This window comes from Tamandua tetradactyla, chromosome 25 (genome assembly GCF_023851605.1).
Source record: "Tamandua tetradactyla isolate mTamTet1 chromosome 25, mTamTet1.pri, whole genome shotgun sequence".
NCBI lineage: Eukaryota > Metazoa > Chordata > Mammalia > Pilosa > Myrmecophagidae > Tamandua > Tamandua tetradactyla.
This window is the reverse complement of record NC_135351.1, coordinates 429,810-436,744: the sequence shown is the minus strand read 5'-3', so window position 1 is coordinate 436,744 and position 6,935 is coordinate 429,810. Positions and strand designations below refer to the sequence as shown.

Sequence of the window (6,935 nt, the reverse complement as noted above, 5' to 3'; positions counted from 1 at the left end):
AGATGAATAGAACATATGGAATAAAAATAAATAATAGGGGGAACAAATGTTAAAATAAACTAGTTTGAAATGCTAGTGATCAATGAAAGGGAGGGGTAAGGGGTATGGTATGTATATATATATTTTCTGTTGCCTTTTTATTTCTTTTTTCTGAATTTATGCAAATGTTCTACGAAATGATCATGATGATGAATATGCAACTATGTGATGATATTGTGAATTACTGAGTGTATATGTAGAACTGAATGATCATATGTTAAGAATGTTTGTGTTTCCTTTTGTCATATTTTTTTAATTTAAAAATTAATAAAAAATTTAAAAATATATAAAGTTTAAACATTCCATTTTGAATATTTTCTAATTTGTATTGTATGTAGTCACAATCAAATGTTCTGCTAACCATTCTAGAATTTCCAAGGGATAGAAAGAAACTTAGAATTCTGTGATGTCTCAATACTGTAAGTGCACCAAAGGAAGCTGAGTGTGAGTATGGTTGAGGGAGGAGGGCTGGCTGGTGATATGTATGACACCAGAAGGAAAGATAGAGGATAAAGACTGGGGCACTGTGCTGGTTTGAAAGGATTATGTTTCCTAGAGAATCCATGTTTTAATTCCGATCCATCTTGTGAAGGCATCCATTTCTTTTAATCCCTATCCAGCACTGTATGTTGGAAACTTAATTAGATTGTTTACACAGAGATGTGACTCTACCCAATCCAGGTGGATCTTGGTCAGTTTACTGGAATCCTAAAAAAACAAAGGAAGCATTTTGGAGAGAGTAATGAGAACCAGAGAGACCACGCAGCCAGAGACCTTTGGAGATGCAGAAGGAGAACGCCTCTGGGGGAGCTTCATGAAACAAGAAGCCTGGAAGAAAGCTAGCATACGCTGCCATTTTCACCCTGTACCTTTCTATCTGAGAGAGAAGCCCTGAACTTCATCAGACTTTCTTGAGTGAAGGAAACCTCTTGTTGGTGCCTTAATTTGTACTTTTTAATAGACTTGCCTTAATTGGGACATTTTCACAACCTTAGAACTGGAAACTTGCAAGTTAATAAATTTCCTCTTTTAAAAACCAAAATAAAATTCCTACTGAATTGTATTAAATAAACCAATAATTTATAGGATTGAAAGGCACAGCACAATACAAATTAAGCAAATGGAAAGTTTATTAGGTGCACATGTGGGCACTCTCACAAGGAAAGAGGTGAGAGTCAAGAGGCCACTCAATACATTTTCGGCAAACTAAAATGGTTGTCTACAATGAAAATATTTGAACATAATTCATAGTTGGAATAAATATGTTAAATTGCCAAAATACACTGTGATATAAACAGATATGCAGGTCTGGCAGTCCAAAGAAGTGCAGTACAATTGTCAAAAACAGTTAAAAAAAAAAAGGAAGAAAGAAAAATCTAACTCCAACAAGAGTATCACAGAGTAGCTACCCATAATTTTGCTTCTAATTCTGTGATACAAAGGGAGAAGGGACATATTGGTCCCATATTTATTATAAAACTTTCTCTGGTGACCTTGAGATTCAAGGGGTTTAACCACTCCTAGCATTTCACAACTGTGGCCCTTTTGTGAAGATTATCCAAAGCATTGTTGAATGTCACACAACATACTGTTTCCTGAAAGTCTGGACTGCGTAGCCACAGGGCCATCCTGTTCCAAATAAAATGTGGGAGGCCCTTCTCATGACAAGATGCAATCCAAATTAGCAGAAGGGAAAACTGAAACTAAAAAAGAATAAATACCTGGACTCTAGAGAAAGGCTGCCAAAATCTAGACACCTCTGTCAGCTGGGAAGGCATGTGGCAGGTATCAGCTGGTCCTTCCTCCAAGTTCACTGCTTTCAGCTTCTGATACCAGTAGCTTTCTCTCTATGCCCTGTGGGTCCTCTCAGAGCTTCTCTGGGGGCAAACACTAGCTTTCATCCCTTAGCTTATCATCCCTTGGGGTGCTTTTCTGTCTCCAACTATCTATGTTTTCTCCAAAATCTCTCCCTCTTAAAGGATTCCAGTAAGCAGACTAAAATCCACCTTGAATAGGTTGGGTCACATCTCTATGGAAACAACTTTATAAAGAGGTCTCACTCAACAATATTTCTGCCCACACAAGACTGTACTAAAGGAACATAACTTTTCTGAGGAGCGTAACATCTTCAAACTAGCACATTCCTCCCTCTGAACCCCCAAAAGTCATGTTCTTTACAAATACAAAGTGCATTCATCCCATCACAATATCACAAAAGCCTCAACCCATTTCAATAACAATACAAATGCAATATTAACTCAAAAATAGTATAAAGTCTTATCTAAATCAGTTACAGGCATAGTCTATCCTAAGGCAAAATTCTCCTGTAGCTATAAACTTGTGGAAATTAGAACAAGTTATCTACTTCTGCTTTACAAAGGAGGGATAGTCACAGGATGCATATCATCTTAAGTGCTTGAGGGAGCAGCAGTCCCACCCAGTTAAAGGGCTCACACAGTGGCCCTTCTGTCTTCAAACACTGGGGTGGGACATTGAGGAGCATTGGAAAGATCACCTTGTTCTCTGTCACATACTCCTTAGCATGTGGGTGACACACAGACACTCTGTCGTCTCTCTCTAACCATCTGCAGGTCCTCTCTGAACTTCTCCATGACAAACAATGGATTTCATTTCTTAAATTTGTATCTCTGGGTCTCTGGCATGGCAGGTGAGAACTCTGCCTGCTTATCCACGATGGCCCACCCTAAAGCTATGTTATTTTAACCCAATCTTGTGGGAGCAGATGTCTTGTTGGGTAAGCCCTCTGGATTAGGCTGTTTCCAGGTTGATGAGGCTGGAGATGTGACCTTCTCAGGTTCAATTCCCAGTGCCTGCCCATGTTAAAAAAAAAGAATATGGCTTTAAACCGGCACAGTCGTTATGAGTTCTGAAGTTTGCCTTCATATGGTCATTGTGTCCTGGGTTTGGAGGGGTAATTAGTTCTGTAGTCCAAACCACATATGCTGTGCATTTACCAGATTTAGCTCATGAGATGTACAGTGCTCCTTCTGTGAGCTCCAAGCAGTGTAAAATCTGTCATATGAGGATGTTTCAGGTTTCATATGAGTAGCACTCATACTAAGAATTTTATTACTCTTCATCCCATTTGGCCTTACCCTTACCTCCTGCATTCTTATCTTTGCTAGTGCTTGCCATGTAAATTCTTCCAAGGGATGTAGTAAAGATCTAACCACCACTTCTTCCTATATGATGGTGGAGTTTCTCTACTTTTGCCCAACTACGTTCATCTGTAAGAGTCCTAGAATCTTGCACAAGTTAGAGCTGGATGAGGGTCTTTCTGTATTCTATAACACCCTCATACTCATGTTGAACCCCATAATGTACACCCTAGGGAGTAAAGAGTTGAAAGAGGCTCTCAGGAACATTTTTTGTATCACATAAATATTAATTAACATGATAAAATTAGAGATAAGAAAATGTCATGACTCATAATGCAATTACCAAGTATAATATTTATGAAATTTTTATACTGGAAAATATGCCTTAAATTATCAATTTTAGAAGAAATAGTACACAATAGTACCTTATGAAATAGTTCATTATTAAAATATTTTACAGCATTGTATGTATTTAATATGGGGAATATAAATTTGATCCATACATCCATTTTTATAATTTTTATTTAGACAAAGTAGTTTTTTTTGTATAATTTAACAATTCAGTTGATAAGCTATGATATAAAAATAATTTGCTGGACTTGATTAGCATCAGTTAGATATAAAATCAGCCAAGAAAGTAAATCCATGATATATTTCTGTGGTTATTTGTGATATATTTAAATGAGAATGCTCTTAGTCGCCTACTCTCAGACTTTGAGAATACATGCACAAGTTGGATTTTAAAATAATCCATTATTAAAAGAACATAGGGAGATGGAAAACAGATAATATCTGAATTAAAGCTTTGACAATTGGATTATTTAAATGTCATCATTTACTGAACCTCCATTCTGTATCTTCTTTTTCTGGTAAAAAAAAAATCCCATAATTTTCCAGAAGAAATCTGAGGTTGAATTTTGTGCTCCAGGTGAAAAAGACATAAATGGCAATGGTATCTGTGAGCTTAAACTTAGCTGTGAATTTAGGGGACATTTTAAAAAATTTTTTTCCACAGCCAATATTTCTAAATTGAACAAATACACTTCCAGACCATCTTTGTGTTCATATATAAGATCTCATATCCCATATTTGTTCAAAGTGGGTCATCTGCATAAAACATAGAACAAACACCAAAGTGTCTTCTGCCAACTCCTACTTTTAATTATTTTAGTAGCAATGGAATCCACTACTGGTGTTGACTTATGGAGAAAGTAATTATTTGCATTTCAATTGAATTTGTAAAAACAGGTGTGTGGTCACATAAAAGTGAGGTTAGGAAGGTTTCTTTCAAATTTTCTTTCTCTTCATTCTTTCCCTTTGGCAAAAGTAAAATTCTATTTAGGTACCATAAAGGAAAGCTTGTCATCAGCATGTGATTTCTATAATTAGATTGGGCACGAAATGTGTTTCACATCATGGGTCTTATGAAAATGTGTATATTTGCACTCATCACTGCCTCTTAAGGGGTCATTGATGAGAAGTGTACAGCAAAAGTTCACTTTGTGGCTTACTCAAGTAATTCAAGTTAACCCATTCTTTAACGAAGTCAAAGTTGTTTCTCTTGGTCAATTAGTGATAAATATCTGCCTATGAAGTTATGGCAGATGCTGAGTGACACATGTGGGGGCATGTGACATTGAGTCTCAGTCATCTATTTCTGGATGTCCTCAGGTCTAATTCCAGCTGGACCATAACCTTATCACCACACGTTGGTATTGTGTTGGTTGGAAAATTTGACTTTCAAGCATCAGAATTTAGTTCAAGAACAGCAGCAGCTGTACATAATCACTTAATTTCCCATGGTCAGGATCTAAGAGCACTGATTTAATGACAGCAAACAGTTTTCAATCACAGAAGCCACTGGTTTGTTTTAGAATTCTAGGTGTTTCTATTGTGATTCTTCCAGTGGTTCAGTCCTGCATCATCACCACTTACTTATGGACCCTTGGTACCACTACATTTGCTTAATTTTTTGTCTCAAAGTTTTGGAAACCTACATGCAGGCTGTGACAGTGACACAAGTTCACTTTTTTCTAGGTCCCATTAGTTGCTGTTGGATTTCCATGTTATCTGTAACCAGTTTCTTGAGCAGTATTTCCTGGTGTGTATAATCTGTCTCAAATATCCAAAGAAGCATAACAAGCTTTCAACCTCTTATGCATGAGTAAGTTGTCTAAAGGACATGACATTTTATATTTAGGGGTTGTGTTGTCATTCTCTGGAGTTTAAAACTTTAAAAAGTTCACTGGAATGCAAGTATTTGAAGGCAAATATATATAGCTCGGTAGATACAGAGTCCTTGTTTAAACTTGCTACTTAGCTGCAACTTGCATGATGCCATCATTCATGGAGGCATATGTACGTTTCTGTGGAATGACAAGTCTGTCAGTGTCTCTGCAGACTATACTATGGGAGAAAGGAGAATGAATATGTGTGGGGCAATTTGGTGTTTTGTATTTCTGTCCTCTCTACATGAAAATGATGTTTTTCCTTATCTTTGGTGATCAGGATTAAAAAGAAAGCATTCACAAGAAAACAGTTTTTAAATTTATGTGTTTAAGATATATGTTATTTCTGTGACTATTTTGAATCTGGCACCATTGCAATTATGACTACCATTATGTTAAGTTTATTGCCGCCTACAACCATATGACACAAGCCATCTTTCTCTTAAAGGTAAATTCAAAGGTGACATGATGGAAATCCTCACTCTTGCATCTAGTAATTATTTGTTAGTAGGCCAGATCTTTAAAATTTCTCCCAAAATGCATTAGAATGCAGCAGGCTAAAATCAGTACCACCATGGAAAACACCTATCTTATCACAGTTTAGAGATTTACAACAGTTTTCAGACCCAGAATCCACTGATTGTATAGGAGAACAGGTTCTCTTGAAGATAAAATCTGCAATACACTGCATAAGAATGTAATACATATATATATTTCCCAAGAATTCTATGGTGGTGCTGACCTCAGCCTACCATCTTTCAATGAAATTTAAATTCCCTCAATAACAAGTCCTGTGCAATTCCAACATTGCTGAGGATGGGTGTTCTAAATGAGCCCATTCATTTAGATTTGTGCCTACCCTTGTCTATTCTTTTGTAATTGCAGGGGGCTATACTGTACATTGGCAATAGGTTCTGGTTGCTGAATTCGACTGAGTCTCCTAACCACACCTGCATTACTGAGTTATTTCATAGTTAAATGGAATAATTTAATAATTGCAATGCTTCCAGGTGCCAAAAATAGCATTGCGTGCTAGTATGAGTATAAAATATCTTTACACTTGAAAACTGGGGGTGAATCTGTCACCAACTCTGGAAATCTCAGAGGAGATCATGACAACCATGAAAATGAAGTCTATGATTGATAGTGAAGGTATGTTGGAAATTTCCCAAAATAAGAGATTTGGATGAAACAGGTGGAATAACTCAATAATGTACTAGGATAATATGGAGTAGGGATCAACCTTATATTATGTAAGGCCTTCTTCTACATATATATCCTTATTTCTTCAGGCTACCTCATTTTAGATGAACAACAATATCATAATAATTTTTTAGAGATGAAGTAACTGAGGATCAAAGAGAAAAAAACAGTCCTTAGCCTGTCATTACACTATATTAAAAGATACACTGGAAAATGTACCCAAAGTGATACAAACCAAGAAAGAGAAAATGAATTTTCTTCAATATCAATTGAATTCCTCATCTATAAAGTACATTCAATTTCAGAGATCTCTGGTAATATAAGAATGTAAGAAATACATATGTGC

General features: G+C 36.3%; 1 long non-coding RNA gene across 3 annotated transcripts in view; it reads left to right on the top strand.

Moving 5' to 3' along the window:
* Nucleotides 1–426: 426 nt before the first annotated feature.
* Nucleotides 427–6,935, top strand: part of LOC143669079 (uncharacterized) — an 80,802-nt gene continuing 74,293 nt past the window's right edge. For all 3 annotated transcript variants that reach the window (XR_013168682.1, XR_013168681.1, XR_013168680.1), the window contains exons 1-2: nucleotides 427–483; nucleotides 5,196–5,322. This is a non-coding gene — a long non-coding RNA (uncharacterized LOC143669079). The remainder of the gene's footprint in view (nucleotides 484–5,195; nucleotides 5,323–6,935) is intronic.